This window comes from Salvelinus sp. IW2-2015, unplaced genomic scaffold (assembly GCF_002910315.2).
Source record: "Salvelinus sp. IW2-2015 unplaced genomic scaffold, ASM291031v2 Un_scaffold3382, whole genome shotgun sequence".
Classification (NCBI taxonomy): Eukaryota; Metazoa; Chordata; class Actinopteri; order Salmoniformes; family Salmonidae; genus Salvelinus; species Salvelinus sp. IW2-2015.
The window spans coordinates 25,678-34,905 of NW_019944664.1; the positions used below are offsets into that span (position 1 = coordinate 25,678).

A 9,228-nucleotide genomic window follows, 5' to 3' on the forward strand; every position below is an offset into this window, starting at 1 on the left:
AAGTGGCCGTTGGCATTGAGGTTGAAGACTAGGAGATGCCAAGAAAGTGGCGGAAAATTAAACAATGAGTGCAGAAGAAATTGGTGTCAGGGGGACTGATGCAGCCACCTGTTGAATACTAGAATTATTAATTGTAGGAGTTCTACATTTATATATATTATGTGATTGTAGTTTGGAAAAAACCAAACAGGGTGTTACCAGTTAGATTAATAGGGGGGAATGAAAAAATAGTACTGGGCGGGCTTAAAGAAAGCATCAGAGAGATATATATACATTGGATATCTTGTGAATCAAAGTAGATAAAGTAACGTATTTGTTAAGCGGGCTTAACCGGACATTCCAGTAAAAGCGTTGGGCTAGACGTTTACAGCTAGGAAAGATATTCTGTGGGCGTTAAACGTAGGAAATAAGATTGAGAGATAAGAGTAAACCGGGGTAATACTGGGTACACAGCTCATCTGGTAACTCAATTGGTTAAGTAAAAGCGGTGGCTCTCGGGTATTACAGGAAATTAAAGAAGGGGGCAATATACGTATTACATTCTTCTACTTAAGAAGCGTGGGCGATACCATTATAATAGCATTTAAATTTGAAATAATAGATCAGAGTTGGCATACCGTGATACAGTCCTATGAAAAGGCGGGCTTAACGTTATAGTGATGTAAAGGTGGAGGATTACGTGGTTAGACTCATATCTTTAAGTGGAAAAAAACAGAGCGGTTATAGACTTCTTAATGGTAAGATCATTCGCAAGAAGTAAAGAACGGGAAGGACTATTTTTCTCGATATAAGCTAATTAAAAGCGTTTGGCTGATACTCATGAGACATTTAATCCGGAATAAGAGTTGGGGGTGGAGAAGATCCTAATAACTATGCAGAATCCGAAGACAGAATGTGCATGCGTTGGGCTTGTTCTCGTATGGGGGCAAGGACCAAAGCTAAATTAAGAAAAGAGCGTAAGGGTGTGTATTAAGTATTTTAGTATCTAACTTAGTGCTACGGGGTGTAAGATAACAGGATTAGTATCCTATAACAGGCGGTGTGAGTTATCTCTCTGTTGGTTTGGATTAATAAAGGTTGGGAGATAATAAAATGCCTAAAGGTAATAATAAATAAGTGGAGTTGTGCGATTAACTTAATTTTGATAATGGTCACGTTACACGGTTGTTGTCTTACCCAGTAATAGCAGGAAAGTACGTACAATTAAGACGACGTGTGAGTTCATACGCAGATTCATCTAAAAATAACGCTTTGCTCGCCATGGAAACGCCGCCTCATCACGTTTGGGCTTGATCCGGCGAACCGCGAAACCTTTGCCGCATACTGGCGGCATCAAGCACTCCTTGCTGGTTCACACAACGCGTGGCCTCGGCCCAGCTCATGCCTAGCGGTCTGAGCTTGTCTCCTTTATTCATTTATAATTAAGTCGTTTTATGCGCTAGCCGGTTACCCGCGCCGGAAGGTGGTAGCATTACTACAAGATGTAGACAGCGCCTAATTACAAGCGGGGGGATAAACAGTACCTACGATGTCCACGGTAAGGCATGTAGAGAAGCGCTTGGGCATGCGAGCCTGTGAGACATACATGCCCTATTAGTAGGTTAAAAAGCGTTAAGTTGGCTAGTTGTGCAACCCAGCGGCCCCATCGTGCTATGTTCGCGGGGATGGTATTGAGTACTTACATTGCCAATTTAACGGCACACAGTGTGCGTCACATTTAATCATGGCGTATCGTAGTATCGGAACGGTGTTGGGCCTTATATGGACGAATCATGCACGCACTGTTTATCATTGCTCTTGTCAGGCAGACATAAGCACAAAACTTAGTGTTATGAGTTCAATTTCACTGGCACGCAGTTTAGATGATCTGCCAAAGCATGCGATTACCCTATTCCAAGAACCAAAGCGTGTCTTGGGCTTATAATGGCGAGGTTATCATCCCAGGTAATATATAATAGGCATAACCTTGTGTGTAATCGGTTAGGCATGCATTAAAGGCCGTTGGGCTTATCGAGGATTTACATTTCTATTATTAACTGTCGGTTGGCTATGAGTGACCGACCCATGCCTTGTGTACTTAGGGTGATTTAACTTCCTGAATTCTATAATGCTGTGGCTTTTGGACAGCGTATGTATAAGGCGTAATAAATATTGTGATTTGGGGGGAGATGACTTAGTGAAGACGGATTACTTTCCTTAGATTGATTTTTATAATGGGTTTGACCTTAGCCAAGGGTATCCATGTTCGTATTGTTTAGATCGGCCTAATAGTCGTCAACTTCCCCGTCACACGGTTACTACCGGTGTCCTAGGTTCCAACTGGGCATTGAGATTGGTTGTAGGGTCTAGTATACCGTTGGATAGTGCAATTTAGCACACCGTGTGTTATTTACCTAGTTAGGTAAGTAATAGAGAAACACGGGTTGTGAGGGATTTAGTAGCTACAGGCTGGTGCGCAAGATCTAAATGTTTAATTAATCGGAATTGGGTCTGATGACAGCGTTATTTAAGTCCTGAATGTTAAAACTGTTATTTGTATTAGCCGGTTATACATGCTTAAAAAAGCTGGGTAGGCTATTACAACTGGTGATTGTGGGGAGTAACTTAGTAACTGGGCTAAAAGGAGTTTTGATAATCACCCTCAAGTTTGGAGTAAAGAAGCGTGTCTGTGTCCTGCAGAAAGTTGGAATTAATTGAGGAATAAACACAGGTGTGGGCTTAACTTACGGGGTCTATTATTCACTATTTTCATGAATTTTTTAAACTTTTGGAGCTCATTTATTTAAGACGCAGTGAGTGAGAATAGAGCCTGTGTTGGCTACACCGTTTCTATATCAATGCTCAGGTCCTAAGCAAGAACGGGCTGTTGCGTCTGAATTTTAATCGTAAGAGAGTCGCGTCACTAATAGGTCTAAAAACACGTTGGGCGTGCATAGTAATTAACCTCGTGTGCCAATATTCTCAGGGGATCTGAAAAAGCGAATTGAACTATAGGCTTTTTATCATTTAGGGGCTTTTATACGTTGCGGCGGATAATTTTGATGGACTAGGCGAGGGGTGGCTTATTATTCTTAGGACCATTGTTGCTTCCTTAAGACTGAGGGTAAAACGGTGGCTGGGCCTGCATTTAGACTGCAGCTTTGAGGGTCCAGTGGGACTTACCGGGTTATAATAGGCGGGAGTGCCTCCGGGGTTTAATTAGTGTTTATCGTATATGAGCAAGTTTTTCATGTAGGATTTAATACCGGGTATAGCCAGTTTTCAATGTATACAGGCAGCCTCAAATGTATGACGGAGGGGAATAAGCGAGGGAACCCATCTATTGACTTCTCAGCATCCTAGGATGCTTACTAATTAATGAGTGTAAGTTATTTTCCTTACTCTAGTTATTGGAATAATGTTTATCTAGGTCCGATTTATAGGTTTTAATAGACTTGTTGTTTCTGGGGTAGAGTGGTGCTAGGGAGCGCTACAATCGCAGAGGGGTTCGTTAATATGTCTACTCATTGTGGTGTATTCATATATCTAGCTCACGTATTACCGATGAATGAGATTGATGATCGGTAGGGATAATAGGTGATTCTCCATATATCGTGAATACGTAAAAAAATCATAGTGTGATGATAATTCAGTTAAAATATAATAGTTGTATCGTTCCATAATCTCTGCAACTATAAGCTAACTTACTATAAGCGAAATGTAGTCTCTTCACAATTCCACCCGGTGGGGTGGATCCCGAGCGTAGCTTCTGAAATATCGGGCTCGCGGTTCCACGTGAGTCTTCACGGGAGATGACCTGATTCTATCGGAGTGCTTTTATCCTTAGAGATGCATGATTATTAGACTCTAGACGATGGTTCGCCCGTTTGGTGAGCTGTTCGTATGTAAAGTAGCAGTAATAATCCCTTTCCATCGTGAGAACTCCGTGGAACCGTACAGTTTCTAGCGGGGCTTGATCGTACTCTTAGTCCCCGGGTCGGACCATTCTGGTACACAGAATATTGGCTAATCATGGTCTCGACAGGGGCAATCGTTTATGGCCATTGGACACTCGGTGCCCATGGTAACCGTTGGATAACCGGTGGAAGGGTTGGTAACGGCAGTAATGGCAGGATGTTGTCTCGTTAAAGGAATGAATTCTGAGTGATCCGCGTGGTTATTTAACTATACGAATGAATGTTCTTTGCACTGGCTACGGACAGATTTTTTATCTATTAAAGTCAGATTGTACTACGGTCAGGCCGTTAATTTATTTTTTAAAATTTAATATGTAAGTTGCCTTAGAAGTAATTAGACTGTCTATCGTCTTTGCTCCTTAGGAGAATTATCGGCGGTGCTATTCATGCCCGTCCTTGTTCTACATTATGGGTTTATCGGTTGTGCACGCTTTTAATGTAGGATGTATACGGTATAGCAACGCTTTAATTAGGATGATGAGGTATTGCACGTATAAATCGGATTTATATTGTGAGGGGTTTTCGTATCGTTGCTGAAATAGTTGGACTGGGCTGCTTTTGCTGTCTGCTTGTGAGGTAGAATGAAACTATAGTTTTTATTCACATTAGTCATATAAATCAAATACAAGTCATTGTTTGGTTTTCCAATACATTGTTTATTGATTGTAATATCAGTTTATCTTTTCTTATCTTCTTTCATACACGGTGGTCTCTTTCGAGATCGGTCTCTTATACTTGGCTCACACTGTATTTTGTTCTTTTTCAGCCAGAGGATCCATCCTTGTTGCGCGATTTTCTAGTCTCACAGCTAACTCCGCACTCCGGGACCGCTTAACCGTTAAGGAATCGACGAATTGAATCGTCATCCTGTCTCCTTGTCAATGACGGTAACACATCGCTCCATACTCTTTGATCATCATACTGAGTCCGTATGGTCTCCACACCGTTACAGCACCATATGCATTTTTACCACGTTACCAGGCGATACTGCTGATTAAAGAAGAGTGGCGGATCTATAATTTTTATCATGTGCGTGCTTACCACGCAGTTCTGGCCTGAAATGTGACAAATCAATGCGGGCGAGACATCGCAATACCTAATTCTTCATCTTATGTCTCGGATCTGTGCTCTCTTTTCTTCTAGAGAGAGAGAGAGAGAGAGAGGGAGAGAGAGAGAAGGGCGTGTGGTATTAATCGGCCAAGCAGAAAGCCCCAGTCCAATTGACAGCGGACGAGGCAACGAGAGAGGCAGAAGAGAAGCCCGATTTCTCCAATGTCAACAGTCTATATTCTAAGGCAGTGAAATATATACAAATAATTAACGGGATGATATGAATTTTTCCTGATGATTTTTGTTTAACACACGGATATCAGATTCATTTTTTAATAGACCGTCTGCCTACACACACTCGAACCGGCTCACCGGTTTACAGGCAGCGTGCGTGGGAAACGTCTACCGGACGATGGATGGTATTCTGTGTCAATGTCGATCGGTGTGACTACCTCGAGTCACCGTTGAGTCACTGGATTGTTTCACGTGAAGGTTTATTTCTCGAAACGTAACCTGAGTAGGCTAATCAACTAGTCATCGTACTGAACGGGCTTTCCTGTCACCACCGGGTTGGAATTGTGAAACCTTCGCTTATTGTAAGTATATTTGAAGAATGATTACGATACACTATTATATTTTAAGAATGATTACGATACACTATTATATTTTAAGAATGATTACGATACACTCAATACTAGTGTATCCTACCGTATATGATCATACGGAAGTACTGTAGGCTGTATGATAAAATATGGTGCCAATATTCAACCTTATGCTATTCTTCTATACATTCACTCCCATGACAAGTCGTATTAAAATATAATGCAATTATTATCAGAAACTGTAGGATAAATCACTTTTATTGGGAGCCTAAGAGTAAGGTGGTTCTCGCTTTCATTCATGTGTTACAGATAACGCATCCCTTAAACCATACGGTATAGCCAACGTTTTTAATTAGGATGTATACGGTATAGCCAACCCTTTTAATTAGGATGTATACGGTATAGCCAACGCTTTTAATTAGGATGTATACGGTATAGCCAACGCTTTTAATTAGGATTCTTTTATCTTTAACTCCGCTAAGAGTTATCGTTCGCGTGGTCTAGTCCTCACGTCGTCACTCGGGACATTTCCGTTTTGTACGAAGAGCGTTGAAGAAGTGGCATTTGTACGATGTGTATGATTACCTAGCGGCATGGCAGGCAAACACAAAACCCGAGAAACCCTCTACAACATTGCACAGTTTGTATTGAAAGCCTACAGTTTCATGTGTTGCAGTTGTTGTCTTATGGTCTCTTTTTATTATGTTGTGTTGTTTATTTTGTCGCGATGTGGTTTTGTCCTATTTTGTATATTTGCTGGAGCCTCGCTGGAGGCCTTTGCCTTCTGGTAGGCTGTCATTGTATATAATAATTGTTCTTAACTGACTATGCCTAGTAATAAAGTTAAAAAAGATAATAATACCTTTTTTTAATATATATATAACATTAGTACGCATAAAGTCCGGCTTTCAAAAGACCCATACAATTTCAAACGACACATAAAAGAAATAAACTTTGTGAAATAGCTAACATCTATGCAGGAAAGTAGTGACAGAACCAAGAGAGAGAGAGAGAGACAGAGAGAGAGAGAGACAGAAGACAGAGACAGAAGAAGAGAGAGAGAGAGAGAGAAGAGAGAGACGGAGAGAGAGGAGAGGAGAGAGAGAGAGAGAGAGAGAGGAGAGAGAAGAGAAAGACAGAGAACCAGAGAGACAGAGAGAGAGAGAGAGAAGAGAGAGAGAGAGAAGGCGTGTGGTATAATCGGCCAACAGAAAGCCCCAGTCCAATTGACAACGGACGAGGCAACCGAGGACGAGGCAGAAGAGAGCCCGATTTCTCAATGTCGAACAGTCTATATTCTAAGCAGTGAAATATATACAAAATATCATAACGGATGATATGAATTTTTCCTTTGATGATTTTTGTTACACACGAATCAAGATTCATTTTAATAAACCGTCTGCCTACACACACTCAACCGGCTCACACGTTTACAGCGCGTGCCGTGGAAAACGCTACCGGGACGATGGATGTATTCTGGTGTCAAATGTCGATCGGTGTACACCCGAGTCACCGTTGAGTCACTGGATTGTTTACGTAAGTTTTATTTTCTCGAAAACGAACCCTGAGTAGGCTAATCAACTATCAGCGATCTGAACGGGTCTTTCCTGTACCACCGGTTGGAATTGTTGAACTTCGCTTATGTAAGTATAATTGAAGAATGATTACGATACACTATTATATTTTAAAATGTTTACGATTACACTATTATATTTATAAGAATGATACATCACTCAATACTAGGTATCCTACCGTATATGTATCATACGGAGTATTGTAGCTGTATGATAAAATATGGTGCCAATATTCACCTTATGCTATTCTTCTATACATTCACTCCCATGACAAGTGTATTAAAATATAATGCAATAGTTTCAGAAACGTAGGATAAATCACTTTATTGGAGCCTAAGAGTAAGAAAGTGGTTCTCGCTTTCATTCATGTTTACAGAAACGCATCCCTTAAACCATACGGTTTATAGCCAACGTTTTTTAATTAGGATGTATACGGTATAGCCACCCTTTTATTTAGATGTATACGGTTATAGCCAACCTTTAATTAGGATGTATACGGTATAGCCAACGCTTTTAATTAGGATTTATTACGGATAGGCACGCTCTTTAATTAGGATGTATACGTATAGCCAACGCTTTTAATTAGGATGTATACGGTATAGCCAACGCTTTTAATTAGATGTAACGTATAGCCAACGCTTTTATTAGGATGTATTACGGTATACGCCACGCTTTAATTAGGATGTATACGGTATAGCCAACGTTTTTAATTAGGATGTATACGGTATAGCCAACGTTTTTAATAGGATGTATACGGTATAGCCAACGCTTTTAATTGGATGTATACGGTATAGGCAACGCTTTTATTAGGATGTATACGGTATAGCAACGCTTTTAATTAGGATGTATACGTATAGCCAACGCTTTTAATTAGGATGTTACGGTATAGCCAACGCTTTTTTAGGATTAGACGGTATAGCCAACGCTTTTAATTAGGATGTTTACGTATAGCAACGCTTTTAATTAGATGTTACGTGATAGCCACGCTTATTAATTAGGATGTATTACGGTATAAGCCAACGCTTTTTAATTAGGATGTTATCAGTATAGCAACGCTTTTAATTGGATGTATACGTATAGCCAACGCTTTTATTAGGATGTATCTTATAGCCAACGTTTTAATTAGGATGTATACGTATAGCCAACGCTTTATATAGGATGTATACGGTATAGCCAACGCTTTTTAATTTACGGATGTATACGGTAATAGCGCCAAACGCTTTAATTAGATCTTATACGGTATAGCCAACGCTTTTTAATTAGGATGTATACGGTAATAGCCACGCTTTTAAGTAGGATGTATACGGTATAGCCAACGCGTTTTAATTAGATGATACGGTATAGCCAACGCTTAATTAGGATTATAGTATAAGCCAACCGCTTTTAATTAGGATGTATACGTATAGCCAACGTTTTAATTAGGATGTATACGGTATAGCCAACGCTTTTTAATTAGGATTGTATACGGTATAGCCACGCTTTTAATTAGGATGTATACGGTATAGCCAACGCTTTTAATTAGGATGTTATACGTATAGCCACGCTTTTAATTAGGATTTATACGATACCACGCTGTTAATAGGATATACTAAAGCAACGCTCTGTTAATTAGTGAATTTATACGGTATACCAACAGCTTTTATTAGGAGGTTACGTAATAGCCAACGTTTTATAATTAGGATGTATACGGTATAGCCAACGCTTTTATTAGATGTATACGGTATAGCCAACGCTTTATTAGGATTGTAACGGTATAGCCAACGCTTTAATTAGTGTATACGTATAGCCACGTTTTATTAGGATGTATACGTATAGCCAACGCTTTTAATTAGGATGTATACGGTATAGCCAACGCTTTAATTAGGATTATACGGTATAGCCAACGCTTTAATTAGGATGTATAGGTATAGCCCAACGTTTAATTAGATGTATACGTATAGCCAACGCTTTTAATTAGGATGTATACGGTATAGCCACTGCTTTTAATTAGGAGTATACGTATAGCCACGCTTTTATTAGATGTATACGTATGCCAACGCATTTTAA

At 40.0% G+C, this 9,228-nt stretch overlaps 1 protein-coding gene across 1 annotated transcript in view; it reads left to right on the forward strand.

The window, feature by feature from the left end:
• Positions 1–5,187: 5,187 nt before the first annotated feature.
• The window catches only part of LOC112075772 (transcription factor Jun-like), a 7,809-nt gene continuing 3,768 nt past the window's right edge, over positions 5,188–9,228 (forward strand). The window contains exon 1 of the mRNA XM_024142710.2: positions 5,188–5,602. The gene's annotated coding sequence lies outside the window, so the exon portion shown is untranslated. The remainder of the gene's footprint in view (positions 5,603–9,228) is intronic.